At 35.7% G+C, this 17954-nt stretch overlaps 1 long non-coding RNA gene across 1 annotated transcript in view; it reads left to right on the forward strand.

Moving 5' to 3' along the window:
* Window positions 1-17645, forward strand: part of LOC104153528 (uncharacterized) — a 28569-nt gene extending 10924 nt beyond the window's left edge. Inside the window, exon 2 of the long non-coding RNA XR_696289.2 lies at window positions 15285-17645. This is a non-coding gene — a long non-coding RNA (uncharacterized lncRNA). The remainder of the gene's footprint in view (window positions 1-15284) is intronic.
* The last annotated feature ends 309 nt before the right edge of the window (window positions 17646-17954 follow it).

The following is a 17954-nucleotide window of genomic DNA, read 5'->3' on the forward strand; positions in this document are numbered from 1 at the left end:
CCCTCCTTGGGCTGGGGTGTGCCTTGGGGTCTGGGGTTTTTCTTTTTCCTCTCTTTTTCCCCTTCATTCCCCCCCTCCTTGGCCTTTTCCCTTACTCTACCCTGATTCTGTGGAGTGGGATCTAGCAGCGGGATCCCCCCCGGCGAAGTCACTCGTGTGCTGCTGGCTGTGACACATGCTATGTGTGTAGCCTTTGTATGGTCCTGGTTGGGCCACATGCACTTAGCCCGCAGTTTATTGCAGGATTTGCTTTCCGCATGTGTAGCGAATGCTGGAATAAAAAAGCATTTCAAAGGGTACCACTAGAGTTGATGTTTTAGGCCCGCTCTGGGTTTTAAATAAACCTTAACCTGAGGAAATGATTGTTTCAGGTTAAATGGCCCTACCCTGTTCTTTGTTTCATTATTTGGTGTTTCTCCTTGTTTTCTAGTGGCAATCCTTTTTAAGATGCTGGAGGAAGAAATCTAATTTATTAATTTTACCCATGTTGACTGAAGCATGTTCACCGTTTTGTGTATGGCTGGAGTTACGCTCAGATGTGCTTTTTCCCTATAGGTTATACATATGAAGTGAACAGAATGGGCCCCGTCCTGCCAATCCCTTCTTGAGTGAGTAGATGCAGATCTGGCCCACTGTCAGAGAGGCTCTCGCTGCCTTCGAGGCCTCCGTTTGGTGTGAAGTCTTATAAAATGGCTTCACCTGCTGCAGGCACCTACAAGTCTTCCCAAAACAAAAGATGCTTTCAAATATGGTCAGCTATCTGATATAGTTAGGATTTGCTAAAAGCATACTATATAGTTTTTCAGCTAAGCCTCTGATGGCTGTAACTTTCTGCTTGGCTTACATGTGCTTCAGGGAGGAACGATAGCTTTTATTTTAAACATTTTGCAATACAGATTCAAGCACAAGTGGAAATGAATATTTGAGATAGTTTCAAACAAAATACAATCCATAAACAAGGGAGACAATATCACCCAAAAGTCTGATTAACTAAAAGCCCAATGTAGAAGTGTACATTTTACAAATATTTGCCCAGGAACTTAGACTGTTAAATTCTGTCAATATCCCCATCACCCCTGAAATTATTGCTCACCTATATCCACAGTGACCCCAAATTGTCAGAGAGAAAGCCTGCCAGTAGTAAATCCACACGGGGCTACAACAGGATTGCAATTTATTATAAAGCACAAATGTTACTGAAGGGAAAATTGGTGCCTATTCCCAAGAACACACCTGAAAGGAGCACTCTTTCTGGAAACAAAGACCTTGCAGAGGATTATTTAACATTTCTTGTGAGATAACATCGTCATGTTAGGTAGATTATGTTTATTCTGAATTCATTCTAACCTGCTATGAATGCCTTTTCAAATGTAGTTTAAAAATAAAAAGGAAGACTACCAAAATTCAAAAACATCAGAAAAATAAAATACATACCTGTGTTATGTGAAAGTATATTACAGAATAATCAAAATAGTAGGATACTTCCACCCCCCCAAAAAATTAGCTTTGCAATAACATCCTCATTTTCCTCTAAATGCATCTTACTGTAAATGAGTATAGAGATATATTCAACCTAATTTAAAAGAGGAAATGAAGGAATATTATAAAACTGTATTTAAAAGTATGTTTTAATACTCTGAAAGACAAATACGGAATGGATGTATTTTTGGAGAGATTTTGTGTACAATGTGGTAAGAGCTTATTTTAAACAAGTGTGTATGTGCATTCCTTCAGATGACAGTGTGCACTCTGTAAGTAGAGACATTGGGTTTTTGATCTTTTGGTCTACTTATTTTGAATAGAACCTTGTATTAGGGAGCAGTATTTAAAAAAATGCACAAACAGACAAATTCAAACAGGATCTGAAATTTATTCACAAAGATAAAATCAATTTAAAAAGCTGAAATGCCATTTATTGTGAGAAAGTATTTGTAAAACACCTAATTCTTAAAAAGCAGATTGTGTATTTTTTACTGTTTAGTCATAGGATAAACTTGTAAACCTAAAACGATGCCACCCTGCATACAAAATGTGGATCACTTCTCCCTTTCTGTTCAGTTCTGGTATCAGCAGCAATAATGGACACAGGAAACATGTATCCCACTATTTGATCCTTAAACTCCTTTTAAAATTATCACTTCACAGAGACAAACTTAGAAATTAGAACTATCCCAGGAATCAATATTTCCACCAAATAATTATTTTTAAAACTGAATATATATGCCATTTTCCTCTTTTACAATAGGTAGTTGTGAATACTGATTGATACGATACTCCTCAGTGAAAATAATAAAACAAAAACTAAAGCTGAAATATGCTGCAAGGCAAATAATAAACAAATACATATTTTTATATTCATGCCAAAACATTTGGATTTTCTTTTAATAGGAAGAATTCATAATTTATTAAACTATACCTGATCCATTTAATAAAGAAACTTCCAAGTACTGGCAGGTAAAAAGCTGTTCTCTGCATAAGTATTATACCTTAGCTATATAGACACTTCACATCCAAGTTCCACGTTTCTTTTGCTAACATAACATTATTTAAACTTTTATTTTGCAAATATTGAAACAAATAATACATATGTGTGCATATGTACAAACACACAGAAACAATCAATGTATCCATTTCTCACTCAAAAATATTTGTGTATAAGTGCATATTTAGATCTATACAAAGGTATTACTAGTTTTTGGCTTTGGCACAGTAATTAAGAGAATAGCCTTCAAATACGGTTTAACGCTGAACTTTCAAAATTTAACATTAGAGTTCCTGGTTCATCTACAACAGGATGGATACCGTGTTTATAGAGTTCATTCTTGACCTTACCTGAGTAAGTACTTTAACTTAAAGTATGAGATGCACCTAGAGGGGTAATACATTGAGTTTAATAGGAAGACAGTTAATAACCTTTTTTCATCCTCATGCACTATCAATCATGGCTGTCACCAGTCTGCTGAATCAAAGCAAAAGTGTTCTTCACAGATGACTGATTAGAAACGCAAAATCACAAGATCCATCTTCATGGTCACTTTTATTATAGTCATTTTTAAACTGACAGCAACCTGCTCAGTTTCAGCAGACTGGGCATCACAAATAGTGTCACTCAGTGCAGCTAAGCATGAGAAGATGTTGGCTGGATTATACTTAAAAATAATTAGGCCCAAAGCCTTTTGTGGAAGCAAGAAAAAGGATTTTCTTGGTTCCAGCCCTAGCTTTTCAACATCAGAAATACCCTACAGTTTTAGAGTGGGTTAATACTGGAAAATTTTTTCGTTCTTCCATGTACAGTGAATTAATCAGCTTTAGGTGGTCCTTGGATACTTTTTAAAAAACAATACCTCTTCTGGTAGGCGAATAGTCAGTTTTCACAGAGCCACTCTTAAGCATAGGCTTAATATTACGTACTGTTATTTGTATGCTATAATGATGAACTGCTGATTTCCAGCCTTCTGAGGAATATTGCAAAAGCTAATTATCTTGTTAACTAGATTTGTTTCAATAACATTGTCTCCTGTTCAAATAAACTAAAGAACAGTTCATCAGTTTAAGGTTATTTATACACTAAATAGACTCCAGCAAATTTTAAATCAAAATGATGTAGGGTTTTTTTTTTTTTTTCAATTTGTATTCTTTTTTAGCGGGGCAAGAGAGACAGGGAGAAAGAGAGAAGGGACACTGACACGGCAGGCTGCGCTCTGTTCTAGTGTGTTTCGCAAAGGCAGTGAAACCTAGTATAAAGAAAAGTAGTCAATAATCTTGAAAGATGGAAGTCTTCTATAGGAAAATGGTAAATGTTGAGTTCACACCATGGTAACAGTCTTTAAGCTTTGTACATACTAAGATAAATTGCATAAAATTACTATGGACTCCAATGGGCCTTTTTCCTGTGTGAAAACTGTAGGATTGGCTCCTTAATGTAAACAAAAGCCTTTCACTCTACTTAATGCTGCTTAAAATGGATAAGAAAATAGTAGATTCTGATCTGAAATTTTGATTCAGGACTGATGGAGTGAGAAGACAGCCAAGACTAATTTTTAAATTAGGTGGGAAGCTAAACAGGTCTCCCTCAAAAGTCTTCAAAATCTTTTCCCATTATTAATAGCTTAAAAAAAAATCCATTTCATATTGTGAACGCAAAATAGTGCATTGTACCAGCTGAGCATCATTTTAGAATTGTCTTTCGAAGGCCACTGAAATGATGCATCTGGTTTGCCATTTAACTTTAAAACCCAAAAGATAGTCTTATTACTAAGCCAGATTTGTGGGGCTATTACTCCGTTAATACGGCTCAAAGAACTTTAATCAGTGTCTAGCTAAAACTGTCCTTTAAAACAGACTTGCTAGCTATCATTGACTTCAGTGGGCTGGAATATTGGACCTTTTAACCGGAGCCACCTGTAGCGCCCCTTCCCACCCTCAGCTCTCAAAGCCGGGGCCAGGACCCTTCCCAAGTCAGGCTCTTCCCAAAGGCAATACTTTCCATTTCCACTTCCAGACCTTATTCTCCCACCTTCTCAATAGTCTGCACACAGACACACAGCGATGCTCAAATAAGGTATACACAAACATACAAATAAACCCTCTCTAAGCCACACGCCACACATAAAACATGCTACGTGCTTTTAAAATCATGCACCATGAGTTGGCACTGACCCGCTCGTTCTTTGGTAGTTATGCTGTCATATTTATCCTGAGCTAATCTTGCCAGGACAATATCTTTCATTAAAGTATATTTCATAGTTTGTATAGTATTCTCATGTACTGCATGAACAATATGAGGCCAAAGAAGGAAAGCAGGAAACGAAGTAGGCGGTTTTATGTCCAATTGAGATTCACATGCTCTGTAAACAGTTTGATGTTTTTCTCTCAGTTAATGCTTATCTTCAGGATATAATTAGCAATTGATAATATGGCCTCATGGAGAGTTTCCATATTTGTTAAAGGGATTTTAACATGCACCTCTATTTTCTGATGAAAAATTGATACACTAATGCTGACTGACATCTGTCTAAAAATCAAAGAGGCTAAGTATGTCTGAATTTAAATTTATGAGCATTAATCAAAAGCTAATCAAGCAGAGAAGGTAACAACGTCTACTGATAAGTTACACAACCATAGTTTAATAATGGTGCTTTTGGGGGAAAACAATGTTATTTAATTAACTTTTTTTCCCTTTAGGTATATGTCATAGTATATTCTAAACCTAAACAGACAAGGAAACTTTACCGTAAATTATTCCTGTTCACCTTTTCATGCAGTAAGGATCTATTTTAAAGAAATCCTAAGGTTTGAAAGTATGAATATCTACATCAAGGAAACAAAATAATACATTTGTTTGGGCTACAAATATTTTCAAGCGTCACCCAGAAAAGCTGTCCTTTCTCCTGAAGAGCAAATATTACCAATCTACTTTCTAAGTTTTTTTCTAGCCCCTGTTACAGTTTTAAGACAGTATGGAAAAGGCTATCAGTACAGCTTAACTTCAGCACATAGTAAATTCATGTATCTCTAATAATGGTTATAAATAGAATGAGCAATGGTAAGAACTCTTTGATTTTTTTTCCTGCTATGATGAAAACAGACATAGGTAATAGTGATTAAAGATATTTTTCATTACTTAAGAAAACAGCTAGAACAATCCGACTTTGTAACTTTTGGTTTGCATATTATTTTCCTGTACATACTTTTATCTTCCTAAAAATACTGTATTGCTCGTTGTGTGCTTATTTACTGTGTCACTACACACTTGTTTATTCATATATTTACTATGTATTAGTATATAACAAAGAGGTAACTCTTAAAGTTTAGGATTTTTTAGAAAAACTTCACGTTAACTGTATTTCTAACTAAATTCTATCTAGCCATCTTTATAAAAGACGATTGAAATAAGAGCTAGCATACTTTTTTGCCAGTTTGTCTCTTTTCTCTGGAAACGTTACAGGAGAACTACTGTTACACATTTAGGTACTGATGCATATGAACATTTGATAAGATTCCCAAGATCTAAAGCACACTATATAACACATAAGTGAAAGAATTTGCATCTGCTTTAGTAATTGCTAATATAATTGGAAGAGAATAATATCGAGTGGGTACATACATACACAGAAGACAACAGCTGAAAGATAGAGTAACTTTTTGTTTAATAGGCAGGTAACTCGAGTAAATAGACCAAACAATATCTGGAAGATTTCTCTTTCCAGTTGCATTTAGACTAACCATATTTAGACCCATGGAAAACACTGCAAATCCTTTAACAACAAACACTGCAGCAGACACAAACACTAGATCTCCCATACCACACCTGCCTTTTTGCTGCCAGAATATGCAGCTATTTCTGTCCTCACTGCTTCCCCCCCGCCCCGCTTTGGTTTCTGAAATGCTCCTTGCAGAAGCTTAGAGAAGGGAAAAGGCTTTTCTATGAGCGTCAGGTTGCGATAAATGTGTGTATGTGAATGAGTGTGTGTGTGTGTGTGTGTGTGTGTGTGTGTGTGTGTGCGCGTGCATACGAAGCCGTACCAGGGAGGCTAGGCTGGTCATCTTTCAGCGTCTCTCCTACCTGGGATTGAGAACCTGAGCTACCATTCGCTGATCTTTAAAGGGAAAAGAGCAGGAAGCAAAGGTCATGCAAAATGCATCTATTTTTATATTCACATTGTCAACATTTAGAGTAAAACTTATTGCCAAGTTTCGACATTCCCAGTAGTTAATTAGTTACACAGTTTTAACCTTCCCTTGAAAGTATTCAGTTAGATGATTGTCTATCAGGACTTAAAAAGAATTCTGCATTTTTGCTTTTGTATTTTCCAGAATACCAATCATGCATTATCAAAGAGAGGTTTCTATTTTGTTGTTAATTTTTTGGTCTGTGTACTCCCAGACCTCCTTTTTTGCCTCCTGGAAAACATAATAGTTATGAATATGCTGTCTATGTATTTCTGCTTTGTAGAACAACACATGTTACAGGAGAGATGTAAACATTTTCTTGCAGCAAAAATAAGAATTTTTCTTCCAGAAATTAGGAACAATACCTTTTTTTTCCTTGCTGCCTAAAGATGCACATATAGTTTGTAGTATAAACATCACGGATATGCTGAAGTACACTAACACATACAAGTCTAACACAAATTGAAAAGAAAGAAGAGTTATCTTCTTTATCAAGAAAAAGATTCACAGATAAGTATACATAATTTGCTTTTCTTATATCTTACTTTTAGATGTAGTCTAAATCACAGCCTAGATCATAGTCTGGTAGGCTAATAGGAAAGTATGATTTTCACATAAATATCCAGGTACAGTTTTAGAGTACTGCTGTGGAATGCAAAAGGGATAAAGAAATTCCTCAAATTTCCTTGTCCTGGTGATAAAAGAATAGTTTAGGTGTTACAGTAGTTTTAGGGTTTTTTTTTAATACTTGATCTTTCTTTGTAGTTTTTATTCTAACTTAACTGTACTTAGGCCATGTTTTCATCTTTAAAAAGCACTAGGTTTTCCTTCTTTGTAAGCTATTCTCCCGTAGTGCATCTTAGTTTAATTCATTTTTAGCAAAAGAAACACCCAGGTTCAATCTGGAGACCTCCTTCCAACATAATTTAGCTAGACCTTTTCTCAGTAAAGGTTTTCTGGTTTTCATTTTCACTTCATATTCTCAAATAAAAGATCCTTTGTTGTCTACCATTTGATTGGACTTAATGAAAAACACTCCATTTTAAGTTAACAGTATTTCCCTTTGAATTTATTATATTTAAGGACACTGTCAAAAATCAAGCATTTAATCTCAGGTTTTTATACTTAAAATTATATTACTATCATATGGTTCAATGAGGTGATGTAGAAAGTATATTGAAGAGATTTCAAAAAGAAAAGTGAAAAACTAGTCTCATTTTAATATGAAACTAAATACTACGGCTAATGTGCAGATTGGGTATGGTAGTTGACTTTAAAGACTAACATGTGACAGGGTGCCAACAGCTGAATTGTGCAGTATTGACTAAATGAGGTTCACTGATTTGTATTGAGGCTAATATCTTCTTTAAACAATTCCGTGTAAATTGTGCGTATAAAGTCATTGGAAGCTATTTCTCAGGACAGCCTCGCTGGCTAGCTACCTGCTGGAGTGAGGAAGATAATCAATAGAAAGAAATAGAGCCGAGCATGAGACTAGGAAGCTTCAGAGCAGTTAGTGCTGATAAAAGTAGATGATGTCAATATTTGGGAATAACACAACTCTAGGATAACAGACAAAAGAGAAGTGCATATGTTGTAGAGTGTTCAAACAGGGGCAGAATTAATGCATAAGTGGCAGATGTTGCCCCAGGCTGCAAAAGACATTATTTATTCCAGGTATTGTTAAATTCCTGCTGAAACATCATTGCACAATATAATACATTAAAAGTATATCTAGCAATGAGAGAGTCAGAATACTTTTTACATGAGTAGAAATTCTCAGATATAAAGAAGCTGATGCACTCTATCGATACAAAACATTTTCCACATATCCCCTTGACCTAGTAAAAAAGATCCTCCCTCAGAAATGAGTTCTGCAAAAAAGAAAAAAAAAAGCTTAGTGCTCAGTGCTGTTTAATTAAATGAATATTTGGAACTGGTATTTAAAGCAGTAACAAAACCAAAATGGAACGGCATCATTTGGCAGAAATCAATTCTTTACCTGTAAAGATGTAGACACCCTTGAGTCCACCCTCTGCCGCCCTTCTGATTTTTTTGTGTGTGTGTTTAAAGATTATTGAAACAAAAAATTCCCAGTGCTCATTCAGAATTATAATATGGTGAATGCTTTTAGTTGTAGTGTCCTTATTGGTAGTGAGGTATCGGTATATTTTTGCTAATTTAATGGTAGAAATCAGTTTTCCTCTTGCTGTCAGGCGATGAATTTTTGTTCTTCTATGCTGATCTTTCTGTTGATGTATTATGACATAGTCTGTCAACATGAACAGATATGTGAAAGGGAGATTGGGTGACTGAGACATGCAACCTGAATATGGCTCCTCTTGAATTTTAAGCATATTATCATGTTTGGATATAGTCAGTAGAAATGTAAGGTTTTTTTTTCAGAGGCTATTATTTTGATGTAATTTAAGCAAAAGCAAAACAGGTGGACTATGACAAGGTCCTAAAAGCAGAATGAATGAGGTAACTCCAAAACATATGCATGAGAGCTTAAAAAGCTTTCACGACTAAGTTAATAGCTCTTTAAAACTAGCATTTGCAAAGCGCAAAAGTTTTTGTATATGAAGAAAACCAATTCAGGCTTATCTGATTATTATATATTACTATTGTTTTTTAAAAATTAAATAATTCCACCAGCTTTACATGGTTTTGTTGTCACAGATGTTTTTATTGTTTGGTGTTAGATATCTGGATTACATCAAGTAGGTGATTACTATGTCAGCTAAAAAGGTCAAGTTCCATACTTTTTTTTTCAAACCATCATAAAGAAACCTTTCTATAATGACACACATGTCTATACTGTAGATCTCTCCATAGCCACTTTTTAAAAAGCTTCTACCTGACACATGGCTTAACAAGAAAGAATTCTATATTTTGCTAGCTAATGCTTTGCCAACATTCATATATAAGAGAAATACCTGTGTGCTGAAATAATTAACTTTTCCATACTAAATTTCTCATTAAAATATTGGAATTAATCACTACATATACAATTTATAGAATCAAAAGGAGTTATTATTAGAATGATGTGCAGTAAAGTCTTTGTATACAATTTTTCAGGTTGCTGTTCTTTAGCTGTCATATATGCCATCATTCCTTCTTAAATTACAGGAATATATGAGAGTCCCATTTACTACTCAACTCTAAAGAAATCTTCATTTCAAATAAAGCATGCATTTTGATTTGGGACATATTAAAAACATCTTTAAAGATATATACATCAACTAATTTGTTAATCTTGTGCCACTTTTAGCATTTGTCACACATATAGACCAGGAAATTGGCTCCATCTCATTCTAGCTCTGTGTTGAATTAAAAACCTCTACTGCAAAGAAGAGCATGATGTGGGGAAAGAATAAATTTAGTTCTTTCTTTAGTAATGCACATATATTTCCATACATTTCACATCCTAAGGGAGCCTGTGAATGCATTCAATAAATACAAAACTGTAATTCCAGGAAAAGGGACTTTTATATTATAAATTTCATACAGGACTTATGTCTTAAAAGATCTAAAATTATAAATGCCATAATGTTTTTATTCTTTTATCAAATACAAGACATAAAAAAATGAAGACATTGCATTTTAGGGCCATCAGTATTTCTGATAGTATTAGATGGTTGAGAACAAAAAATATATTAGACAATGGCACTTGAAAACTAAGAAAATTTTAGTTATGTCCATTCAAACTAGTTCTATCCTACATATCCTAAAATCAAAATCATATAGGTAAGCATTTATATGAAACGATTGCCTATCTTCACCTTATATATTAAGGTCAACAAAAAGAGCAGTTTATGGATAAAGGGCAAGAATAAAGAGGTAGCCTTTAAACATGATTAGTTGGTGTCTATTAAAGACGTGTTAAAATGAAATATATACTGCAGGTGGAGGAAATTACTACCTCCTACTAGAATGATAGACTTGCTATATGTGTATTTCACTATACCTTTAAAATATTTGTGAATTTGACTGCATTCTGAGGAGACAGAGCAATGTGGTAGATTTATGAGGGTCTGACGGAAACAGGGCTAGGAAAGATTATGGCATACTTGTTTAGAAAAACTGAGAACTGAAGGTTCCTGATTTACACTGACATATATCTAGATGAAACTATAGTTTGCAAATTGCCTAGAGGAGCCATCTTTTATTAAGTGTTTGATGGGTACAGAAACGTACATATCTATCCTAAAACATTCTAGGAATACTGATGCTGTATTTGCAAATATGATCTTAACCTTTTTAGATTTTCTTAAATCTTTTTATCTTTATGGTCACCTCATCTAATCCTGTTTTGAACGCTCATGCCTCCTGAACAAGCCCTATGGTTAGAGAAAATTTTTTTGCATTATTTTGAATTATTGGGACAGTGGTATGCTGCAATACCCTCCACATCACAGCACTAGGAGAGATCAAACCACAGCTTAGGCACTTTTTACCTTTTTCAGCAGACTACCGACATATTGGACACATTAAACTGCATCTTTACAATTTAGAAAATGGAGGAGGGTTATAGTTCCCAGCTTTCAAAATTAGTACTTTTCTGAAGACTTTCAGCTGTGATACTATGTTGTAATGTCAGTAAATATATACATTTTGAAATTAGACAAGCAGTAACAGATAGAGCATGCAGTTTTACCAAGTACTGTCAGGTTTCTTGCAAGGATAGCATGAAAGGTTAGGTCCCGTACTCAGGTCAACTGTCGTTCCTTTTATTCCAACTGACCCAAGTTGGATTACTTGTCTAAGGTGGGAGGGAGGCTGGCTTTGCACTGTTATTTTCATAATATTAACTTTTTCTTCAGGAGTTGTTACTTCTTAATCTTATTTTACATCATTATTATCATATTGAAAATCTGTATTAGTCAGGACAATTCTGCTTTCATAATTCACATTTTATCAATGCAATTAAAATTGGTATTTACGGACGCTTCAGGAACAAAATTATCGATTTAAGATCAATTTAACAATGGATGATGTTATGCTTTTCAGTTCTGTCAGCATATTTTCAAGCCAGGTGAATATGTTACACAAATATTAGGCAATATTTTACATAATAATCTGCCTATTAGGTGGTAAGTCTTACAGGGCTCACAGGTACGCTTGCTCGTCGGTTATACATAGAACATGCTTTTTTCAACACACCGATGTGGAAACAGGATTAAAATACCAGCATTTTTAAAGATTTTGCTGACTTCTACTGTAATAAGCAGCGTTTGTTACTGTGAGCTTTTGAGTGCCCATAGTGAAAACAAAGTCGATGGTCTGACTACTGTTTACAGCAGCATTACGAAAGTATGTGTTCAGTGCACTGATAACCTTACAAAAGTCTTTCTGTGTTATAAAATAATATGAAGATTTCTACATCAGTGGTTAGTAATATGCACTGGACCATTCTGGTCAGTAGCTAGCATACTTTTCTTAAATCATTAACTCATTAGATCAGGGCAGAGTTGTCCGGATCTTTCTGGATATTTGGATAGTGCCTAGCATACTATAATGTGTACTGGAATATAAGGAAATAATTGGCACTTGTTAGGTACAAGCAGCACTTGTTAGCATAGGTTTTTGAGCATGCCAACAAGCAATTAACCTCAGCATCAGTCAATCACCTTTTCCTAGTTAACTCGCATTATACTTTGAGGACAGCTGCCATCGTCTTGTGGAAAAATACATGTAACTATGCCCCTAACTGTCATGTGAGTTTTAGACCAGTGCAACTTTATTCTATCTGAAAGAGTCGGAGCTTTCTAAATAGGAGGGTAATCAAGAAAATTATTTTTCCTCCATGACTGTAAATCAGGAGTAAGTGCACTTAATTCACTGGAACTACTTCTGTGCAAAACTGTGGCACCCAAATCAGAATCAATCTTTCGTTTCCGCACCCAAGAGGTGGAAGTGCAGCAATGTACATAAGTCAATCAAAGTAATGATGTTGCTTAGTAATGTAAATGCAGAATAGTAGATTGCTGATACCGAGAAATTTGCACCCACGTATTGCACCTGTCAGTGAAAGGGAGGTTACGCTGAAACGGTAGTGCAGCGTGGAATTAGTCCCTAATCAGAGAGGACTTCTTTTCTATTAGATATGTCTTAAGACAGTATGGTGAGGTTATTTTTCAGCTCATCATTACTACTGGTAGCAGGAATAGCTGGTTTTGTTTGTTTTTCTTTTCATTCTGTTTTTCTAAGACCTGGTAAGTGCCTTCAATGCATTTTTGAAAGGAGCAGATGACTAGGGAAGGGTTTGTGCGTGTTATTTGGATATATCAGACGGTGGGCTAATATGACTGTTTTATTCCCCATTTCCATACCAATAAGAGTGGTTTTCATGGATGAAAGATATGGATGACCTGAACTGTGATTTAAAGTGGACCTTTTTTTTTTTTTTTTTCAAATAGCAGGAAGTAACTTCCATAAATGACAACTTCTTTTCTTCTCAAAACTCCATTGAAATACAGAGATGACACCTGTATGAGGCTTTATTTTTAGAAAGAGGGACTGGGACATTTCTTCTCCCTTGACTATCAGAGTGACATATAAATATCACTTCTTTTACTTTTTCTGTGACTTTTGTGACTTGTGCCTTGGTGTGTGACTGCGATGTGCATTTTCTGTTGACAGAAGTGAATAAGGTATAGAGTGTACTAAAGGAAAGTATGCCTGGTCCAAACAGGGAGCAATATGCAGGATAACTAGGGAAAAATGTGGATTTACTGTAAACTCGGTTCTCCCTGTCCTGTCCCATTTGGGAATAGACAGACCAACATGGAATATTTTTGTAGGTAACTGAGCAATGGAAACAAAAAAGGAGAGAGAAAGTTGAGGGCCTGTAAGGTATTTTGTAAGGTATTTTCATACTGGTCTTAAGGGTTTTTACATATTCGGCTCTGAATAAATCCATCTTCCAGTCAAGAATTGGAATCTGCCCAGGTCAGGTAGGAAAACCACGGAATATATCTTTCTTTTTCGTTTCACAGAAATTTAATTACTATTGCTTAATACTCTCCAACTTTTACAGCCAGACATTCTTTTGGGAATGTTAAAAGAATTAACTCTTTTGGGGATTTTGTGTGTGTGTGTGTCCTTTTCAAATAATCACAGTGGAAAACACCTTGAGGCATATTCTGATCTCAAAATCACTTTATTTTGGATTAAGTCAATCAGCAAAAGCTCTTTTTACTAGTTGGGCCTTACCTCAGTGATGTTAACCATTTTTCAAATGTAAAATTATCTATTTGTGTAACAGCAATACAAAAGCAAAATAATACAATATTTTAAAGCTGATCTGTACCAATGTGTCTTCTTCTAACTGTATCTGTACTAGGTTATAAATTACAATTTTCATCTTGCCCTGAGCTTCTGGCCACCTTCCTTGGTGCCAGAATTTACTTTCCCTGAGTTACTCCTCAGTGTAAAGTCTAGTCTCTTCCAGCTGAGTTAATAAATAGTTACTTTTAAAAGTAATCAGGTTCACCCTGGTTGAGCTGGTTTAGGCAGTGACCATGTGAGCGGCTTCATCAGCAGCTGCGAAGGGGTTGTAACCTCCATCGCAGGTATGATGTTTAGCTAGGAGCCGGCTGAAACTGCTTGCCTTTGCAGCTAGTGCAGTTACAGTTAGAGAAAGGCGTATAATTAAGCTAGAAGTATATGAAGCACGTTCCCATATCAACACAGAAATGCAAGGAGATACTGCAGTAAGTGCAGTATATGATACAACATATGTTTAATGTTAGGTACACTTAATGGTGTTACTGAGGTAGGATAAGAAAATATATGAAGCTCTCCGATTGCTGGGAATCACTATTATGTGCCTCAAGAAAGCAAAATGTGTTGGTCTGTATTTCTCAATAGTTCTCTGCTGTGCAAACTATTAAGCAATTTTAACAGCTCTTGAAGAGAAGACGGATATTTGGAATAAAATATAATTCAGTATTAGATTAATTATGTAAGAACATGAAGAAAATTGGCGGAATGCAGAACCATGTGAAGCAGCAGAAAGTGTCCCCACCGGTGAAAATGCTGAGATATATAGTATAGAAAATGTTAAATTTTGCTATAAAATATGTTTCCTTGTAGTATTTCTGCTGAAATCAGCTTTTATGTTACAGGGATGAACTCTAATAATTATTAATTATATAAGCTCATAATGTAGACTCAGTGTGTTGTGAGCATGGCAAATTTGTTAACTTATTTTTAGACTAATCAATGCTTTTACTAATATTTAAAGATGGTAGATGTAGAGAGAGAATAAGATAGTTCTTTCTTTGTTCTGCCTCAATAACAGTTCTATTGCCTTTTTGCCTAGGGAGCTAGAGAGTAGTCTTGGTCATTTAACTCATATCTTCAGCATGTCCATGCAGTGCAGCACATTTTTGCCTCTTGGTTATTAAGACAGGCCATAAAAATCCATTTTAAACGGTGACTTAAGGAATGCATCCTTGTCAATAAACATGAATTTGTAGCCCTTGTCATCTTTGATGATTAAAATATATGGTTACATAACATAAAATGGTATTAATTATTCAGTCTAAGTGCTCTGTTCTGATTTTTTTTTTTTTTGTATTTATACACATATTTTCTTCTCCTAGGTATCTTTTTAATGCTGAAATGGGCATACTAATTGTGAACGATGTGGTAAGAAGCTCCTTCTAAAATATGCAGTGACTTATTTACTGGAATTTTACAGGCCATGCACTTAAAGCTTCTTTTGCCTCTCATCACGTGAACAAACCTCGCAAGCCTTATTGCCAGCTCAGGATTCTGCGCAGTAACAGTGACGCTGAAGCAAACCCCACCATTAGACAGTGCCGAGAAATTGGCCTGGGACCTACGGCGGGAGGAGAGACCTCGTTACCAGAATTTGCTCACAGTTATGCTTTTGGCAACTGGCGTGTCCACGTCACTCGGAGCTGCCACCTCTGTGTCTTCAGACAGAGCTCCACGAGTGGTGGCAGAGCAAATTGTAGTCTTCATTTTGCAGTACCAAGACAGACCAATTATTTACATATCCAAACGGCAGAATCTACTAGGTCACTTCCTGCGACCCATTACTTTGAACCACAAGGCTTTCCAAAAGCCCTAAAAAGAAATGGGATGTAGTTTGGGGTCTAAAAGTTTTATTGATGTTTTTGGTGCGAGTTTCCTTTTTTATTGTATCATCTGTTTTTTGTCCTGCCGGATGAACATGAAATATGGGATGTTTCTGTCATTGCTTACAAAGAATGACTGTTTAAAGGGACTGTCAGAGATCAGAAGACAAATCTCTGACCCTCCTTAAGACTGTTTTAATCTGAAGAAGAAGGTCTTTTAATAGCTAGGTTTTTAGAGAGTTTATTTTACTTTGTAAGGAAACTTACTGATTCATGCCAAGACTACTCCTTTATAACAGCTTGATTAGACTTTCAACTCAGTATTTCTTATATTCTTTTGCTTATTAATTTAGGCAAATATTTAACTCTGTGTTTAAATGACGCACTATTTTTCCACGCTTCAGACATTTTTTCCTGAATCCGAGCCTTGAGTTTACTGACCGTTAGTACAATTTCCAGAAATGTATTGTCACCAGTGAGAGTGCTGCGTACCAAGATATACGCATGTAGATGTTAAGGGGGAGCACAGATAATGATGGTTTTTTTAAAAAACAACTCCATTCACCGAAGAAGCAGTGGGAAGTCAAAGTTATTCAACAAAAATGAATAAGTGCAGCCTGGAAAGGTATTTATTTTCCAAACTGCAAGAGAATCTTGAAAACAATAGGCATAACATTAAAAAAAAGCCTAAATAAATTGCTTGATTAATTTTCTAAAAAAACTCTAAAACGTAAAAAAATAGCATTTGATAATGAAGAAAATCCTCTGGAGTTGTTTGACCTGGTGTTTAGGGAACCCTGGGAGAACTGGACTGGGAACTGCTCTCTGCTGCCATTGCAAAAGTGTGTAGGGCATTTAATCTCTGTTAGTTGCCCTGTCTGTAGACAGAGATCATAACGTCGACTTCTATCAAGTTTCTTGAAATCTTTAAATATACAAGTTTATTCTTTAAGGATTATTTTCATAATGAACCAAATAGAGTGGTTCATAATGTACTTAAAAATTGATAATTGGATTTAGTGCTTCTGAGATAAAAGACAGTCTGGTCTACTTAGCATGAAAGAGCTGGTTCCTTAATTCGGAGGTCGTAGGGGCAGCTCTAAGTTTATTTTTATTTATTTATTTGTATACTCTTTAATGCTATCATATCTAGGATATGCATATCTCTGGAGACTGACAGAAGGTAGGGTGGCTGTGAGTCAAAACACTTCCACTAGGAGATACAGCGATCAGCAGAGTTCTGTCTTCCTCACAAAAACATGGTATGCGTTAGTTAGCATGGCACATATTTCAAATTTCAGATACTAGACTTTCAGGAACACCTTTTTCTGTCCCATTTGTTAAATGTTATTGTTGGAAGACCTCTTACCTTCAGAGCAATGCAGGTTGGGTCATGGGTTCTTGCAGGATTTTACTAGGAAGAAAAGGTCTAATGGAGATGCACAGAGACCCTTGTGCAGATGGCTTTGTTCTGCTGCTCATTTCCTGGAGCTGCAGGAACTGCTCGTAGGTTCTTTTCTGAAGGAGTCTGAGCAGAGGTGAATACTGCTCAAGTGAAATTTAGAAAGTGGGAATATTTTTCTACTGGTCCTTGGTCTGTGCTTGTATGATAAGGAAGATGAGGCACCCAGGAACTTTTGCACTGTATTTTCATCTTAATTTCCAAATTTTTCTTCTGCTGGGTGCTGTGCAACAAGGGAATATCAGACACTCACATTGTGAATTAACTGAGAGCTTAAGTGAAGTAATTCATTCTCTGCAAAATTTCTCGGATTTTTAAATACAGCAAGAGCTAGCTGCAAAAGTATCAGGAAAAGCAGAGGTTTTCAGGAGGGAAGTTGGTATAGAAAACACTAAAACCCAGGCTAATTCTATTTATTTTATTCAGATAGGTAGTGCCATTGGTTTCTTTAGGATTTCTTGAAAGAACAAGGCAAGAAAGGCTGGGGTGGTTGTGAATCTCCTTCAGAAACTGTTGGTGATGGAACTACATTCCTGTTACTTATTTCAGGCTACATGAAAGGAAATTACTGGGAAATTAGTGGAACTTGCAGCAAACCTATACAAGAGTAAAATAAAACAAGAAGACTATCTCTCCACAGATAAGACTGGAAGTACCGACACTGTCAACAATGGCAATAGGCCAGTAAGCACGGAGCGGGTGCTGGG

The sequence above is a fragment of the Struthio camelus genome, chromosome 2 (assembly GCF_040807025.1).
Source record: "Struthio camelus isolate bStrCam1 chromosome 2, bStrCam1.hap1, whole genome shotgun sequence".
In the NCBI taxonomy this organism is placed as follows: Eukaryota; Metazoa; Chordata; class Aves; order Struthioniformes; family Struthionidae; genus Struthio; species Struthio camelus.